Source organism: Enhydra lutris, unplaced genomic scaffold (genome assembly GCF_002288905.1).
Source record: "Enhydra lutris kenyoni isolate GAN:26980312 unplaced genomic scaffold, ASM228890v2 scaffoldscaffold7, whole genome shotgun sequence".
Classification (NCBI taxonomy): domain Eukaryota; kingdom Metazoa; phylum Chordata; class Mammalia; order Carnivora; family Mustelidae; genus Enhydra; species Enhydra lutris.
In genome coordinates, this window is record NW_019154091.1 from 25,219,046 (window position 1) to 25,238,515 (window position 19,470).

At 38.4% G+C, this 19,470-nt stretch overlaps 1 protein-coding gene across 3 annotated transcripts in view; it reads left to right on the forward strand.

The window, feature by feature from the left end:
* Window positions 1-228: 228 nt before the first annotated feature.
* Window positions 229-19,470, forward strand: part of LOC111142002 (oxysterol binding protein like 8) — a 159,825-nt gene continuing 140,583 nt past the window's right edge. For all 3 annotated transcript variants that reach the window (XM_022494921.1, XM_022494922.1, XM_022494923.1), the window contains exon 1: window positions 229-523. The gene's annotated coding sequence lies outside the window, so the exon portion shown is untranslated. The remainder of the gene's footprint in view (window positions 524-19,470) is intronic.

The window sequence follows — 19,470 nt, forward strand, 5'->3', positions numbered from 1 at the left end:
ACAGCCTAGCCCGCAGGAGAGGCGTCTCCGCGGCCGCCTCCGCACTCTGTCACGTGACGGGAAGGGGGGTTGGCTGGAGCGCGCGAGCTGGGGGGCGGGGCCTGGAAAGGGAGGGCGCTCGGATGTGAAGTATCTCGCAGGCTCCAAGTTCCCAGAGAGGCGGCGACGCGGCCGATGACAACATTAGGCCGCGACGAGCTCCGGGCCGGGCGGTGGTGGGAGCGGTAGCCCGAGCGGCTGTGGCGTTAGGTTTTACCGCGCCGAGAGCCGCAGCGAGAATCTGGCAGACGAGGGGAAGGCGGAGCCCGCCCTGGCCAGAGGACCGCGGACCCGGAGTTCCCGCCCCCCTCTCGTGCAGAGCCGGCAGCGTCTCCGCGGCAGCGAGCCAGCGCCCTCGGTCTGAGCTAGCGCCCTAGCTCCCGCGGGCTACAGCAGCCGAGAGAAGTTGGGGTCCGCCCGGGCGCGTGCAGGGCCCCAGAGGAACCGGCCCTCTGCTGCCCGCCTCTCCGGGGGCTCCGCACCGGTGAGTGTCACGCCGGTCTCTGAGTCGGGGGCCGACGGGTCTGCACCCTCCTGGGCGACTGCACCCCCTTATCCCCACGTTCTGAGCTCGGCTCGGCGGGGGCTCCCCGCGCCGGAGAGCTCCTCTTCAGCTTCTTTGTCCCTTTTTGGAGTGGGGGATTCCAAAGGCCGGCGGGGGTGGAGTGTTTTGGGGCCCACAGTACGTGCGTGTGCAAACCTTACAAAGCCACGTCAGGGGCCGGGGGTGGTGAGAGCTTTCTGACCACCCTGAGTGCCTCCTCCCGAAGTTTGGGCGGACCGCGGCGGGGTCTCGCCGGAAGCCCCCGCTCGGGGGGGAGCTGGTGCTTTGTCACTTGGCGCGGTTAAGGCGAGGCTTCGGTTTTCCTGTGACAGCCTCGGAGGAGGCTGTGCCGCGCACCGCAACCGCACCCGCCCATACAGAGCCGAGTGACACGGTGTCGTTCCTCTAAACTCAGTTCCTGTGGCCGACTTGTAACGTAGGAGGAAGACGAAGCCTTTGTTGTACTTTTAAATGTAATGTTTGTTTCTAAGTCCTTTCTCAGGAGTGGACTCAGGTTCTTAGGAGCTTCACATGGAGCACGCTTCTGGTTCATTGAGCCGCCCACTCGAGACCAGCTGAGTGAAGCAACAGTATATGCAGATTTTCCATTCACAAAAGTCATATAACACTCTTCTTTATGAGAGACATCTGCTTTAGGGAACTTGCCTAATTTCATTTTATCTAAATATTGTCTGAAATGATAGATAACTTGGACCCCTCAAACAGATGGGATAACGTATCTGATGATATTATAAGCATATTTGTGTTAAATAATTTAATGAAGTTTTTGCCTTTCTAATGCTAGAGGACTTTGAGTGACTTCTGATTAGTATGAGAATACTATAGTGGGGTTATTAGTTTTTATTAACTTCCCTTGAAACTTAGCCTCAAATTAGTGCCACTTTAGGTCTTTTCACATAATCATTTAAAAGTGTGGGGTTTTTTTGGTTCTGTTTTGTTTTTTGTTTTTGCCTCTTAGGATTTCAAGGAAAACAAGGATTGTAGAGGAATGTGGATGAATTGCTTGTTAGATTTTCTCCATTCTATCAGCTGTTGTCTGCAGTTGATCATGTTAAGAGACTGTGGTCAATTTTTATGCTTGCTAGAAACCTGTTTTACAGTGGAATTATGATCATGCTAATTTTATAGAACAGGTTGGGAAAGGGAGAGTAAGGGTATGGTTTGTCCTTTATAGAAAGAACAGCTAATTTCAAGTATTTGTTGCCCCTTTTTTGATACCAACTATGTATGGAATGACTGTAATATGCCTTTTCAAAGTACTGGGAAAGGAAATAGATGAAACATAAGAACTACCTTTTAGGTCTTTAATTATGGAGTTTAGGTTGTTGCGGTCAAATTCCATGTGGACTGTTTGAGCCACAATACATTGTACACAGCTGCTTAGAACTGGTTGTTTAATTAAAAAAGGGTCATGGTTTATTTCTTTCTTGTTGAATATTAATGTGGTATCTGTGATCTGAAAAAGGTGCTGTCCTTTTTAAGTTAGAGTACTATTACATTTTCGAGGCAATCAAATATGGTTTTTACAGCAGCACATTTATGGCACTTATAAATTTGGCAAGATCTAGTTTCTTGGTTCATTTTTTAATGGAAAACCCTTATACTCTGGGGATAAATAAATTACAATTCTGTGTAATGAAGTTATATTTTAGTTTTGATTTAAGAAAAAAATGATAAATTATGATTTTATTAAATTTTCATTACAAAAGGATCTGTCTTGTTAAAAGACAAATTGCAGGGGCGCCTGGGTGGCTCAGTGGGTTAAAGCCTCTGCCTTCGGCTCAGGTCATGATCCCAGGGTCCTGGGATCGAGCCCCGCATCGGGCTTTCTGCTCAGCAGGGAGCCTGCTTCCCCCTCTCTCTCTGCCTGCCTCTCTGCCTACTTGTGATCGCTCTGTCAAATAAATAAATAAAATCTTAAAAAAATAAATAAAAGAAATTGCAGAATTTCTTTAGTGAGTACTGTTAGTACATTTAAACTTGTTTTGGTTTATAAATAATCCTTCAAGAGCAGGTTACTTGGAACATGATTGACAGAGTAAGGGATGATACTTAGACATAGTTTTCTGATTTTGTGGAAAAGTCTTATGCTAATAGCAATACCTGAAGTGTTACGGTTGAATATTTATAATATCCAAAGCTGAATGCATTTATAGCAGTGATCTTGTAGAAGGCATATGTCTTACCTTATTTTTTTGAATATGATATACATGTAATCCATAAATATAACATGAATTAAAAAGTCTCTGAGTACTGCATTAAAATGGCTGGGTGCAAGGAGATTGGTGGAGATGCTCGATTGGAGCAGTTGTGGCTATAGTATCATTTTCTGGTGGATGGGACTCAGGAAGGGATGTCTGGACTAATGTGTAGATGTAGATTTACGTTCCTATGTTGGAAACTCTTGAAAGATTTTAGATCTATCCTTCTTTCTACCTTAGTTCCTCACTCCCACATATTTCTTTGAAGGCATTAAATTGAAGGTCTCATCTGAAAGTTGTGATAGTAGGAATTTTTCCTCCCAGAAAAATGTTACCAAGTACGCAAGCGAGAAAGGTTTCTTCAGAGACCTTGTAAGGAAGGAATCCTTGTTGTAGAACATCATACTCTTCTACTCTATCTTATTTTTACCTTTTTAAAAGATGCAAACAATGTAAATCATCTGTGATAGCAAGGACCTGTCTTTTTTGTTCACCATTAGCTCTTCAAATGCTTAATAGTACTGAATGAAAAAAGTGTAATTCCAAATATATGGCAGGAGAACAGAGGAGTGTGTGATAATGTAGTCCAGAATAGATACAAGGAGTGAGATGGTAAGGAAGGATGTTGGATTGAGAGGAAGGGAACAGGTCATAATTGGGAAGCTCTTTTAGGGGAAGTAATTCTTGAGTTAGATTTTGGTTAAAGCTGTGTATCTGAAGATAAGCAGGTGTTTTAATGGGGTAGACAGTATGAACAAAGCATTTACATCGGACTGGGTAATCATGTGGGATTAATAAGCACAATGAGGTTTTTTTTTTGTGACATTATGAATAATTTTTCTTTTCCCCTTTGATGGTGACATTATGAATAATTTTTCTTCTCCCCTTACAACTGTTGCCTCTCCCAGATGAAGAGATTAGTATACTTCATAAGAACTAAGATTAGAGTACTTGAATTGTGGAAGTGACAGTGGTATAGTGAAAGCAAGAGCATTGAACTGGGGTGTCAGAAAATTTGAATTAGATTTTTGATTAAATCTTACACAAGCAAGTGTACGCAAATCTCTGGGCCCTAGTTTCCTCATTTGTAAAAGGACAATAATCCTTACTCTGTATGGTTGTTGGGAGAATAAAATTACATCATGTATATGGAGGGGATCTAACACATAGGAGGACTTCATGTTAAATTGAAACAGATGTTTGTCAGGGGTGCCAGGGTGTCTCAGTTGAGCATCTGACTCTTGATTTTGGCTCAGGTCATGATCTCAGGGTTGTGGGATTGAGCCCCATGTCAGGCTCCACTGGTCATGGATCCTGCTTGGGATTCTCTCTCCCTCTTTTGCTCCCCACCATGCTTGCTTGCTCTCACTCTCTCTCAGGGGGGAAAAAAACCTTTAGATTATTGAAAAATATGTTGGTGTATTTATCATGAACTCTAATATCTACTTGACCTTTGAGTTGACCCTTTAAATTACCTTTACATTTTTGAGTATTAAAATTTTAGATGCTTAGTTTTCTTTCAGTGAAGCATAATGTTTTCTGATAGAAATGAAGCCTAACTTTTTTACTTTAATGTTACCACAGCAATGCTAGATGCCTCAGATTTTTAAAGCTTTAAGTAAGGGATGTGTATGGCTGAAAATCTGAGCCTTTAGGCATTTCTTCCCTAGATAATTTGTTTTTGAAGAAATATCCCATTGCCTATTGTGCCATCTATTCATTGTTGTGAAGAAACGGGATTTTCCTGCTATTAAGTTAAAAAAAAAATTACCAGAAGTATCCTTTATGTGTTTTTAGTGATTTGAGTGACTATAAACCATGAAGGATCTCTACCTTCTGTGCTTTATTTTAGAATTCGGTCTTTTTTGATCAGGCTAATGGACTTCTGCCTCATTTCTTATCTAAGCTTTTTGGTCTGGTAGCTGTTCTTTTATAAATCTCAAAATTTCATTATATTTTGTGAACTCTTCATAGTGTTTATAATCCACAGAGCAATCTATCTTGTGTATAATATTTGCAAGGGAATTATTTAAAAAACTAAAGAGTCTTGAGTCTTAAAATGAAAAGCCATTTACCCATCACCTTCCTTGTTCACAAAAGACTGAAAAAAAGAGCAAATGGTTTTGAGCTTGAAGACTCTTTTCAGATAAAAAGGAGAAACTTTTTGATTTAGGGTTGTTAACATGATAGATTCAGAAGGAGATTGTTACAGCTCCTGAAGGTGTCTTAGTAGGCATAGTTGGTAATACTACTACTACTAATAATAATAAATAATATGTGTTGATTACTATGTACCAGTTACAAGTTTAGAAGTATTTGCTATGTTATCACATTTAATCCTCACAATGAGCACCTCCCCCTCCCCATCAGATTATTTTTTTTTCCTTTTTTAAACTTCAGGCACTGAGAGATTAAGTGGTAGATAGTGGAGCCAGGATTTGGACTAAACCAAAGTCTCAGGGAAGCTAAGTGGCAGGTTGTTGAGCCTACCAAAAGGATTTGAATTAGAAGTTTAACCTGAGCTTTGATTTAAGAGCCTGTCCTTTTAATCACCACATTATACTGCCTTGTAAAGTTTATTTGCAGTTGCCCCTTATGACAAGTCTGACCTTCATGTCTATATCAACTGTATGATTTGAAATGAAAATACATTTTGTAATAAGATGCCGTATAGCCTTGATTTTTTAAAAAATTTCACGTGTTTGACATCCTATTTTGTAAATCTTGGAAATATTTATACTAAAGCAAAAAATTCTTTGTTGTTTGTTCAGCTGCCAATTTCTTACCAGGAAATTCCAAACTAAACTAGAAATATAAGAATATAGTAGATATGGTATTTTAAGGTGACTTGTTAAAATTTTTAAAATTCATACTTTTGGGCCTCCTCACTGGCTCAGTGGATTAAAGCCTCTGCCTTCGGCTCAGGTCATGGTCCTAGGGTCCTGGGATCGAGTTCCGCATCGGGCTCTCTGCTCAGTGGGGAGCCTGCTTCCCTTCCCCTCTCTGCCTGCCTCTCTGCTTGTGATCTCTGTCTGTCAAGTAAATAAATAAAATCTTAAAAAAAAAAACTTCTAAAATTCATACTTTCTAAGAGTAAGACTGATGCATAGACATGGTATGGATAGGTTTTATGTAGAGATATTTGAGGGTCACAGATCTGTGTAATTGAAATCTATTGAAATTTCCAAATGAAATTTCCATTAAAGTAACTTGTTTTTTGGCTGCCAGATGCCACATATTAGCAGGATTAGTTTATCAGATTACGTAGTTTATTTGTATTTGTATTTTATGCAGTCTGGTGTATAAGTTTTGATGGGGTGGGAGTATGGTAGATCTGGGGAGAAAGGAGTCTACTCTAAGTAACATTATTACTGAGAAGGAGTAAGGAGGTGGAATGCCTTGGACATGAGGGCATGGGTACACTTTTACAGTACAGAGTGGGGTTAGGGAATTCTGAAGACCAGCTTTGCTTACTGTTTAATTTTGCCTATTGTTTGGACTATAATATTTAAAGTCAGCAATCCAGAAGTAAAGAAAAATAGTGCTGTGCATCATAGTGGGGAATTTGTAATAGTTCTTAGACTGCTTTGCAAGATGTGAATGCTTTATGAATGATCCTGGAAGGACTCTCTTACTACCTATTATTTTAGAAATCTAAAGAGGCAGAATAACACAGGCTTTAGAGCCAGACTGCTTAAGTTCACAGCCTTTACAGCCACTTACTACCTTATTAACCCAGTACCTGGTCTGGCACTGACCTACTGTGCTGATAGTGGAAGAAGATGGTGTATTGAGGCAGAGTAAGGCCCAGAGATGCACCCTATGAGTTTCCAGTGGTTCTTAGATAGTATGAAAGAGATCTAGAAGTTTTCAGAAAATCCTAGTGAAAGAAATAGAAGTTAACAGTGGGAGCCAACAAGCTTGTTATTAGATTACTACTGTGAAGGGAGAGACCATGCAGTAATGATTGGGGGTGGGGGGAAGGCAACTGCCAATTTGGTGCAATGCCCACCAAAATTTGTGTTTTCTCTTGCTCCAGTACAGTGAACACTGGGAAGTGGTTACTCAGCCAGGCATGCATTTCTGTCATTTTGTCCTCTTTCCTTGTCATCCCTCTCTGCATCTAGGTAGAGCCATGTATGTGACTGATTTTTACTAGTGGAATGTGAATGGAAATGATGTGTTTTCACTTCTGGGTAGAGGTGACAGAAAAGCAGGTGTTCTTTCTCTAACTTCTTTTTTCTAGTCCAAGAAATATAGAGCACTTAGAGGGTGGAAGGATCTAGAGTCTTTAAATTACCATGTAGAAAAAGTTGTGCACAGGTTGTAATTTTATTTTATTTATTTTTATTTTATTTTATTTTTATTTATTTGACAGAGAGAGATCACAAGTAGGCAGAGAGACAGGCAGAGAGAGAGAGGAGGAAGCAGGCTCCCCGCCGAGCAGAGAGCCCCATGTGGGGCTCGATCCCAGGACCCCAAGATCATGATCCGAGCCGAAGGCAGAGACTTAACCCACTGAGCCACCCAGGCGCCCCCAGGTTGTAATTTTGATGAGAAATTTCAGTTGTGTAAAATTACTGTAAGCACGGGCTGCATGGAATGGGTAGTTGAGCTCCCAACATCCATTAGATGTTGTTTCAGAATATTCATCAACATGTGCCATTATGACTCCTAAACCTCTGAAGCCCATGAGGACACAGAATGTAGAGCCCATGGATCTACATTCAGATCAATCATAAATACTTACTGCACCCATGAAAACTTTCCTACTATGCCCAAATACCATTATAAGAATGAGGAGCTGTGAGAAACTGTAAACATTTTTCTACAGAAGTCTGAAAAGTTCTTATAAAGCAGAGTTTCTCCAAATTGGCACTGTTGACATTTTGGGTCAGATAATTCTTTGCTATGAGTGGCTGTCTTTTGCATCGTGGTATGTATAGCAGCATCCTGTTCCTCTATCCATTAGACACCAGTAGCATCTCCCCTTAATTATACAACCAAAAATGTCTCCAGACATTGTTAAATGTCCTCTGGGGACAGAATCGCCCCTGGTAGAGAACTACTGCCTTAAAAATTGAGTTAACCTGAAAAATTATTTTAAGCTGAAAGACACTTTACCTTTATTCTAAAAGATGGAGTTCATGGGGGATGCTTGTGAATATGCAACAAAGGAAGCTCTGTTGTTTTTATAAAACACACTGCTTTCTATTGAATGTTAATCTACACGTATTAATTTATCGATTTAGACATTATCTGAATTTTCCATTTTTTCTTTCTTTCCTTTTCTTTCCAAACATCTTATTACTTAAACACATTACACCCTTTCCCCTGCCCCCATTTATAACCCCAGCTGTCATGTCCACAGGTTCTCTTTAATTATGAAAACCGATAAATAGTTTCAATATTATGACTTGTAAATATTAGTTAATGCTGGGCTTGGTGGTATGCCCAGATTATGATTTCTACCCTTAGGCCACCTGAAGAAACATGTCCATAATAAAATCAAGGTCTAGTGGATTTTATTTTACTTATTTTATTAACTGCTCAAAATCTAGCCATTAAATTAAAAAAAGAAATGGACATGACTTCCTGCTTTCTTGGTGTTTCTAACCAGCCTTTTTCTTGATTGCCTTTATTATAATTTCCTCTCCCCCTCAACTCTTCAGCATATTGCATTTTATAGTGTGTTCCCTATTTTTCTGGAGTTGCCTCTAGTTCTGCCTCAGTTTGGACTAGCTGCCTTTTAAGTCTCTTCTGGGAATCTCCTTTTGAATTGAATCCATTTTATTTTAGATCTTTTTTTTTTTTTCCCTAAATTTATTTGATCTTTTTTTTCTGGAGTCCCCAAGGATCTTCCTGAGAAAGTGTGTTTGAGAGGCAAACTTTCTGAATTATCCTGAAAAAAATGTGAGAGGCAAACTTTCTGAATTACTCTATGTACAAGTTGTCTTCATCCTAGTCTAATATTTGACTGATAGCTTGGCTGGGCACTGTACTGTAGGTTGCAAGCAATTTTCCTTTAGAACTCTGAAAGCATTGCTTGATTGTCTTCTAGCATCCAGGAAACCATATGTCATCTAATTCACTGTGGGTTTGTGGGGTTTTGTTTTTTTAATAAGGTGATCTGTTCTTTATTCTGTCCGAATAAAGGTTTTTAATTTTATTTTGGTTGTTTCTTCTAGGCACTCAGTTGTCCTTATTGTCTAAATGAGATTCTTCTAACTCTAGGAACTTCTTATCTATTATGTCTTTGATGGCTTTCTCCCTTCATTTTGTCTATTTCCCCAGTAGTAAGCAGATACCATCTCCTGGATTGATCCTTTTTGTCTCATTTTTACTTTCCTATTTTGCGAATCTCTTTGCTCTATGCAGGGGAATTTTTTCCCCCCTAGTTTTTTTGGCTGATTTTTTGGGGACGGGTAATCTATGAATTTTCTTGTTCTCTTTTTCTTTTCTTCCTATCATTCTCTTCTGTTTCAGTTGTAATACTACCTTTAGTCTTAGAATATGTAAAATAGATTTTTAAAAGGTATCTTGTGGGGATGCCTGGGTGGCTCAGTCAGTTAAGCATCTGCTGCCTTCTGCTCAAGTCATGATCCTAGGGTCCTGGGATCACATCAGGCTTCTTGCTCAGTGCAGGGCGGCGGCGGGGGGGGGGGGGGTGTTGCTTCTCCCTCTGCCTGCTGCTGCCATGGTTGTGTGCACGCCTTCTCTCTCTCTGACAAATAAATAAATAAAATCTTAAAAAAAAATATCTTGTGTTCCCTCAACTATCTACTTTTCCACTCTGGTCACTTTAAGTGTTTTTGTAATTCTTATTTTTCATGCTTAGTTTTCCTTATATGACTAGTGTTTCCTGGTTGTCCATTCATGTTTCAGAAAGCAGGACTGTGTTTCTGGTCTGGGTCGCCCTTCTCCCACTCACTCCGTTCCTTGGACTGTTATCCCTACTAGTTTTGCATTAGAATAGGAATTGTGGCCACAGCACTTAAGGGGCTGGACAGTACAGGGTAGGGCCTGTCTCTTGGCAAACATTGTTTTAGGGTAGAAGGGAGAAGAGCTAGCTTCTAGCCTGTGGGCCCTCTAAATGCCTGATGAAAAAGGTTTATTACTTTGCCAGCATCGCCACTTTAGTCTTATAGTAATTCATTTATCTTAGAGAAAAGCAGAGTATCTTTTTACCTGGGGGGTAAATGTCAGTTGCTTAGGTGTTGCTTGGAGATGGAGATGGGGGATGGGAAATGTAGTTAGTTGTTTCTTAGACAGTCAAGTAATGTTTAATTCTGGTTTTGGCCCTACTATTTTCACCCTTAGCTGTGTCATGTGGTTTGCAATCATGCCTCTCTGGAGTCCTGTCAGACATATGGGTTCCCACCTTTTTGCATCACTTACAAGGTATAACAAGGGTGTAGTTTGCTTGTTATATCTATTTATCTATCCATCTCTGTACACACATATACATACATATACACACATTCTACCCCATCTCCAATTTTAAATTTATTTGCTCTTATATTTTTTTTTTTCTGTATGAATTGTTTTTATTTCAATGGGATAGTTGGGGTAACTGGAGGGAAATTTTATATATAGTCTACCATTTTTTTATTACAGTCCTTTTCTAGCTTCTTAAACATAAGGTATATAGAACTATTGAATTATTTATTTCTTCAATTTATTTTTTTGAACTAATTTTTTAAAGGCAGGCATATTCATGGGAATTATCATGATACTGTTAAAATACAGTGTTGTTCCTTAATTATTGATTTATATAGGTGTTTATATCTCTATACCAGTTTGTCCTAAAACTTGTACTCTTTTTGAATTCTTGTTTGCCTCTTAGTTTTTCTGATTCCTTTTCTCTTGTCATCTACTCCAATTTGCACATATCATTACGATTCTCTTGCCATTTTCTACTTTGCTACTTGGAAACTGAGTAAGACCATTTAGAATTGTGCATAAAATAGTGCCTTTGCTCCAGAGAATGGCCTGTTAGCTTTATTACATGGCTCTTGTGATATTTTGATTATTGAGGTATCTTTACTTATTTTCTGTTTCTTAACTGTATCCAGGCTGGTGAGGTATTATTCTTTTTTTTATTTACTTCTCTGCTTTAATTGTTATAGCTACTTTGGTTCAGTAGTTATTGATACTTTTCTCCATTTTTTTTCTATTCTACCTTATAATCTCTGGTACTGTTTAAGTGTTGAATTTAAATTGCCTAGCTAGGGTGCCTGGGTGGCTCAGTGGCTTAAGCCTCTGCCTTCGGCTCAGGTCATGATCCCAGGGTCCTGGGATCGAGTCCCGCATCGGGCTCTCTGCTCAGTGGGGAGCCTGCTTCCTCCTCTCTCTCTGTCTGTCTCTCTGCCTACTTGTGATCTTTCTCTCTGTCAAATGAATAAATAAAAAATCTTTAAAAAATAAAATAAAATAAATTGCCTAGCTAGTTCATCGAAGGCCTTAGTTTTCATCTCCTCCTTTCATTTTATATTCATAAAAATTTCCCAGCATTCTTACAAAATTTCTTCAACCTGTTCTCTTTTTTATTTCCCACTCTCCTTTTCCTGAATCTTTAGGTACCACATTGATCGTAAGTTATCCTGGGCAAATAAATTTAAATTCATCTGTTTCTTTCCCTTCTCTTCTGTGGTATTGCTCCATTTCCCCATTAATCTTTTTAAGTCTTCTCTCATGAGACTTCGTAATTCTTTCTTCTATAGCCGTGATTTCTATGCTGGAATGTGTTTCTATGATTAGAGTTATAATTCTCCTGCAATCAGAACTTTTTACAATCCAGATTTAAGAAATGCTGACGACTTTGCTGTTGAAATCTTGTCAGAAGGGTTGTGATTCAGACGGCTTGTTAAACCCCCAGATTTGGCCTGATTACATAAGATCTTATAGGACCTTCATAGTAAATACTTAATTGAAATTAAAATAGTTTAGAAAATAAATTGGCTCTTGTGCAGTTTCTTTCTACATATATATGTTTATATATTCCTAATATAGGGGAAGTCAGTGTTGTTAGTATTCCCTAATGCAGTGGTTATCTATTTACTGATTATTTGTGAACTTCTTTTATATTCCGTGAAACTCTTTATTTTTAGAATTCAGAGATTAGATTAGGTAGTAGTTGTTTTACCTTAGGTCTCTTTCTTTACCTTTTCTACATATCCTTAACATTTTTTCCTTTCAGATATCTGTTGTCATGATTAATTTCCTTCTTGATTGGCTCATTACAGTATCCTTTATTGTTTGATTATGTTTATAGTTTTGGTACTTTTTCTTACTGTTCCTGAAATTTTAAACTATAATCTTTAGCATTATATAGATAATATTGTACTACTTTCAAAGGTTTGGTTGTTTGGGAAATTATGGTTTTTATATCTTCATTTTCCCAAGAATTTATCATTACGATGTAGGAATTAAAAGAAAATAATATTCTGTCACTATTGAGAGAAAACTCCTCAGGAAAAACAGAGATTCATTTAAAAGGTTGATTACTTAACATATTTAGTTTTTTAACAAGTAGGATTTCATTTCTTCTGTTATCTTAATTCAAGGTAGTAGTAATTAGCCTCTTCAAACTCAGAAGATTAAATTAATCAGTGATACATTTTGTGGCTATGAGGCAGATTATGATTTTAATTAAAATTCAGAAAATATGTTTTTTTAGAATTCTCAAGAATTTTTTCATTGTATTGATCAGTTTTCGGAATAGAATTTCCGTATGAGACTTATCTCCATAGTTTTGCATATTTGGTAGTCATTTTTAAAGTATTAAAATTGTATTGGTTCTCATAGATCCTTTTTGACTCAGCATGCAGGACTGTAATTATGTGTCTTGTTTACTCACATGATAAATTAAAGATGATGAGTACTTTGGTTGTGGTAATTTATACCTAGAATTCAAAACCCAGAAGCATCTAGGCCTAGATGCCAGAGTTAGGCACTCAAATACTAATTTTCTTTTATGTCCAAGATAGAAAGCCATTCTTAGTCTCTATCAAAATATGAAGAAACTGTTTTTGGGAATGAATAAGAAAATCAATAATAAAATTTTTTTAGATTGTCTCGAATTAATTTTAGATCTTGCATTTTGAGCTTTGATCCTTGATAAAGAACTCTTAGCTGAAGTATGGGCATTACTTTTAGGAAATTAGGTAACTCTTTGGCTTACTGTACCGGTTGCCACACTTAAAAAATGAGAAGCACGTTTATTTTTTCCCAGTATCTTGATTTAAGACAAGGTTCATACTTTCCTTAAAAAAGAACCTTTCAAGAAACTGAAAATTTATGCATAATCGGGTAGTTTTAGCTGTAATTTAAAATACCTAGCTTTAAGAAAAAAGACTTAAAATCCAAGAGACATTTAATATATAGAACTAAATTATTAATACGTGATTGCCAATATCATATTTGTAAGTACTGCCCTTATGTGGTCTTGATTTGTTACTGTCTCAGAAACTCTCTTTGAAACCCTCTGTCAAAGGCTTGGGCAACATAACATTATAAACACCAACTGATTTAGTAAACAGATGCACTGGGAGAATAAGAAACCTGCCAAAAGTATTGTCTTTCCTACTAAGTAACTCTGTGACCTTGGCAAACCACTTAGTCTTGTGGGTCTTAGTAAAATGAACTTGGAACAGATAGCTTCTTAGGTTCTTTTGAGGATTTCTTGAAGATGTCAGGGGCTAGAATTCCAGTTAGACCATATCCTTATAATAGCTCTGAAATAATGGTATTACTACCATTTTACCGATGCTGTTATTCATGTTGTACAGACTCCGTGTTCATATAGCATGCTCACTTACGTAGCTACTAAGGGGCCAAGTAAGAAGTTGAGCCTTGGCCTATCTCATTCTATATTCATTCTATTTAGTATACCATATTATCTCTGCAAACCATATTAGAGTAGACCACCAGGTTTTATTTCTAAAACTTGTTTCATTTCTTAATCTTTTAGTTTATAGTAAATGTGCTTATGCTTTAATGCATTTGTTATTCAGCAAAACTAGAAGTCATGCATCAGGCCTATCCATGAATTGTGCCCAAAGTGGAACTGGGACTGATTTTTAAATAAATATAATAGAACATATTTATCTAAGAGATGATTGGTGTGTCTGTTCAGAGTTATCTTGAATTTATTTCAGCAGTGTCACTGTTCAGAAACACTTTTGGAACTATTCTTTCTGTATTTCTTAGGTTGCTCAGCATTAGGTTTTTTTTGTTTGTTTTTTTGAGAGACGGGGAGAGGGAGAGAGAATCTCAAGCAGCTCCATTCCCAGTGTGGAGCCCAATGTAGGGCTCGATCTCACCACCCTGAGATCATGACCTTAGTGAAAATCAGAGTCAGATCCTTAACTGAGTTAGCCACCCCAGTGTTCCCTTATTCTTTTAACCTACATTCTGTGGGGGCAGTTGACATCTTTTGAGAATGGATTTGATCTGTGGAAAAGTGGGAAGTCATTCTGAACCAAGTCTCAAACATAAAATTAGGGTTCAAAATGAGGAATGTCATTTTTGGTTAAAAATAAGCAGACCAAAGGGACAAAACCTATTATCCTAATGTCTCTTGTAAGGTAGTTAAGGAAGTGATTAGAAAAGAGCAGTCCCAAATGTTTTGTGTGATGACAACTTGAAATAGCCTCTAAAAATGACTACTCTGAATGGAGTTTAACCTTTATTTGGCTATAAATTCTAGTATATTAAAGTTATATCTTAAGGTAGTTATACCTGTTCTGTTTGCCGCTTAGGTTAGTGCTATGCTGACTTAGCATGCACTTTAGAGAAGAAGAGTTGATGAATCAATTACAGATAGCAGATACTCTTTCCATTTTAAAGAAGATGAGAATCTATAGAACATTTATTTGCACAGTAATTTAATTCTGGTTATATTAATATTATGTAATTTGTGGTTATCCACATAAGGATTTAATTCTAGACAGCTACACCATCCCACTTTCTGGCGTGAACTAAAACTACTTCTCTTGCTAAGCCTGAGTGTACTGTGATGCAAGCTTACATGTAAATTTATTTTTGTGCAAAAATTATCTTTGGCTGCCTTGTACACTTATATATTAGTGAATAGCTTTTAGATATTAGTACTTTTTTAGTGCAGTTACTAAACAGTAATCTGTATATCTGGCTGCATAGGAACTTGTGATAGGAAGATTTCATTTTACCTTTTGAAGGTGTTATTTTTCTAGATTTTGAACTTCCAGATAGTGGAGTTTAATGAAGCCTCCTTATTTGTGGGATCAAAGGATAATAAAAAAATACTTCTAATCCCCCCCCTTTTTTAAAGATTTTATTTATTTATTTGACAGACGAAGATCACAAGTAGGCAGAGAGGCAGGCAGAGAGAGAGGAGGAAGCAGGTTCCCTGCTGAGCAGAGAACCCGATGTGGGGCTCAATCCCAGGACCCTGGGATCATGACCTGAGCCGAAGGCAGAGGTTTTAACCCACTGAGCCATCCAGGCATCCCTCTAATCCCTTTTTAATAATACTTTTCCTTTTCGGGTTTCAAAATACTGTTATAAGACCATTAATTCAACAGGTCACTATGCAGGGGTCTAAAAATTTAGTGGGAACTAGATAGACATGTGACCTCTTTTAGCTTGTGTTTGTGGGAAGGTGTGGAATAGATAGCAAACTACTAATTGCACAATTCACTGTGTAATTACCATGTGGAGAGTGCTAAAAGCAAGAAATAGAGGGCAATATAAGAATTTGCTGACCTAGTGGGGGAGGGGAGCCAAGGAAGGTGACTTGAGCTGGGGAAAAAAAGAATATTTCTGGCAGAACATCTTGTTTAAATATCCTGGAACAGCAAGGAACTTGGCTTTTGCTAGGAACTGAAAGAGTCCACTGTGGCTGGAGAGTTAAGAAAAAAAAAAAAAAAGGAATGATAACAGTGTGGTGCAGTAGGCAAAGGTTAGGTCATGTAAGGCTTGATAGATCATGTTAAGGATTTTTATTTTTGTCTCAAGATCCCTTGGAAACCATTGGGATATTTTAAACAAAGGATCATGAAATCATCAGGATTAGAATGACCACTATGAATGCTGTGTAAAGAATGGTTTGGAGGCAGCCTGGCTGCCTGCTGGGAGAAATGCATTGCGTTGAAATTAAGGTATCTGTAATTTATCTGAGGGAGAATCATGTAGGCCAATGGTTCTCAAAGTGTGTGTCACTGGGGAACTAATTAGAAATGCAGATTCTTAGGTTTCTGCTCAGACCCACTGAATCAAAAATTTTGCAGGTGGGTCTCAGAAATCTGTTTTTTGAACAAGCCTTCTAGATGGTTCTGATGCATCCTAAAAGTTTTTGAACTTTGCAGGTCATTAGATATGTGGCTTGAATGTAGGAGAAAGTTTTAGGCTGGTAGTATGGATAAGGAGCTACTGCATGGAAGTGGTAGTTGAAAGTGAGGGAGAGAGAAGAGGTTCCAATAGAATGAAACCCTGAGATACTTTAGTCCCAGACAGAGTGAAGGGAGCTAGTGAAGGAACCGAAAATGATTGGTTAGGGGGACTAGAAGGTCAGAAGAGTCTTTGAATAAGGGTGTGGCAAATTAAGCGTTAAATTTGTCAGTAAATGATCTTTGTGTAATTGTAGTGGAATTACAAGGGTGGGCACCAATGTCAACAAGTTGAAAAAGAAATGGGGAGAGGAGTGAAAGAAATATAATTTACTCATTTAAGACATCCCTTACTTTTTGGACAGATATTTAATACTCCATAATTATAGGAAATAAAAGTAAATAACTTTGAGGGACACCATAAATAACCTTGAGGAACAGCATAAGAGTCTGTGGAGAACTCTAATAAAATATTGTTTGGACTTACAGATTCTGAAATTCATAATTTACATGGAGGAATGAGCATCATTATCTTTAGTAAAATAATAGTAAAATAATAGTTAAACTATGTGGGGGGTGTGGGGGCGTGGAGAGTATGTTTAGCCTACCAAGAATGATGTTTTTTAACATGATCAAAACGACTTTAGCAGTATGCATTTATATAAAAATAATTTTTAAATTACAAATACTCTTACTCATTACAAATACATTAATTCACTTTTTATTACTACTGTGTATCTAAAGGAAAATGTCTTTAAATGAATTTTATAATTCAGTCTTTTACTTAAATTACCTTAATTTTTCAGAATTATTCTAACATATTAATGCTGTGCTATTCTTTTTTTTTTTTTTTTAAAGATTTTATTTATTTATTTGACAGACAGAGATCACAAGTAGGCAGAGAGGCAGGCAGAGAGAGAGGAGGAAGCAGGCTCACTGCTGAGCAGAGAGCCCGATGCGGGGCTCGATCCCAGGACACTGGGATCATGACCTGAGCTGAAGGCAGAGGCTTTAACCCACTGAGCCACCCAGGCGCCCCAATGCTGTGCTGTTCTTAAGGGAAGACCACATTTAATGTGAAGAAAAGTTAAGATAATCTGAAGGTGAACTCCATTGCATAGTAATATCTTTGGAGTGAGTGTGTGTGTGTGTGTGTGTGTGTGTGTGCGCGCGCGCGCGCGCGTGTTCATGTGTATGTGTGTCCACACACACTAACACATAGGAGTGGGGTGGAGGAGAGACAGGGAGAGAGGGAGATTGAGACCTAAACCATTTCAAAATGCATTTTCTTTTCAGGGTAAATGATGTATTTGTATTTCTAAGTTTTTTATTTATTTAAAATTTTAGGTAGACTCCATGCCCAACCCAACTCAGAATTCTGAGATCAGGAGTCGCACACTCTACCAACTGAGCCAGCCAGGTGCCCTAGTTTTTTTTTCTTTTTTTTTTAAAGAAAAAATTAGGTTATTATGTCGACATGTGTTGACTATAAAATTCAACAGCTACAGAAACTCAAAGTTAGTTTCTGCTGTTACTAGACCACACTTTATGTTCAAAATAGCCCATTTATTAGCAGTTTGATATTATTATTCTAGATAGTCTCCTTATTCCCTACTCCCTGTACCCTGCCTGTATGGATACACCTGTATGTTAATTCTTAAAAAAGAAACAAGCAAACAAACATAAACCTAGTATTATACTGTTTTCAGGGTTTTTTTTTTTTCTTTTTTCTTACCAATCAGTACATCTTAAATCTAAAAGGCTAAATTCTAAATATTCCTTCCATTGACTTTATATTTTGTTCTTAGAACATTAGTCCAGGACTTAAGAGACTTGCATTACGGTTTCTTTTGGCTTCATGATCTTGGGCAAGTCACTTAGCCCTTCTCTTTTTAGTTTCTTCATCTGTAAAATTTAGAGATGGTGAGTAGTTGACTTGAAGGTTTCTGATAGCTTTAAAATTTGTTTAGGAATGCTAGGATTTCAAAGGGCAGACATTTCCTTCAATTTTATATGAAAAGTGATTATCTTAATCCACCTGTGAATGCCTCATGGGAGTAGTTGCCAAGTTAAAAACATAGTAGTTTGGGAAGGAAACACTAATACTAGAAACAAGATTAAAAAAATAATATCTAATCATTTACTAGGGTACTTACTTAGCAGGCATACCTGATGCTTTTAGGGAAGTGTTGACCAAAACAGAAACAAAAGGGTTTTCACAGAACTGATTAAGTTTTTGCACTAAAAATTTATATCACTTTTTGGTGGGTGTGGGATGTAGGTGGGTCAGGGTTTGGTTTTACTCACTGAGTACTAATGGCAGATGAGACAAATGGGACCTACGGCCCCGCTCAGTGTTTTTTTCTCCACATCAGATGGGTAATGAGCCAAGGTGGTAACAAGGATTGAGGGAGGCACATGTCACACAATGGTCTGAACACCCAATCATCATGCTTACTGCACAGCATTTTTTTTTTTTTTTAAGATTTTAACTTTATTTGACAGGCAGAGATCACAAGCAGGCAGAGAGGCAGGCAGAGAGAGAGAGGGGGAAGCAGGCTCCCCACCAAGCAGAGAGCCCGACGCAGGGCTCGATCCCAGGACCCTGAGATCACGACCCGAGCCTAAGGCAGAGGCCTTAACCCACTGAGCCACCCAGGCGCCCCTGTACAGCATTTTTTAAGGAATTGTGTCACCTTCTCACATAAGTGTCTTATAAAAGCCAAGGTATTAGGAGTAGGAGTCATTGGTATGTGGCTGGGAGCTGTGTTATGTATTCAGGAAACACTTGAGAAGGCAAAGAAGTCTTAAATAATTTTTTTTTTTTAATTTTGTTTATCAGAGAGAGCACGCACAAGCAGGGGGAGCAGCAGGCAGAGAGAGAAGCAGGCTCCATGCTGAGCAAAGAGCCTGATGTGGGACTTGAACCCAGGAACCTGGAATCATGACCTGAGCTGAAGGCAGACCCCAAACTGACTGAGACACCCAGGGATTCCCCCCTTTTCCCCCCAGCTTTTTTTTTTTTTTTAAAGATTTTATTTTAAACCTGGCGATTCACAGACCTGTACCCCTGGGGATAAAAATATTATTATATGTTTATAAAAAATAAAATTAAAAAAAAAATAAAGATTTTATATATTTATTGGACAGACAGAGATCACAAGTAGGCAGAGAAGCAGGCAGAGAGAGAGGAGGAAGCAGGCTCCCCGCCGAGCAGAGAGCCCGATGCGGGGCTCAATCCCAGGACCCTGGGATCATGACCTGAGCCGAAGGCAGAGGCTTTAACCCTCTGAGC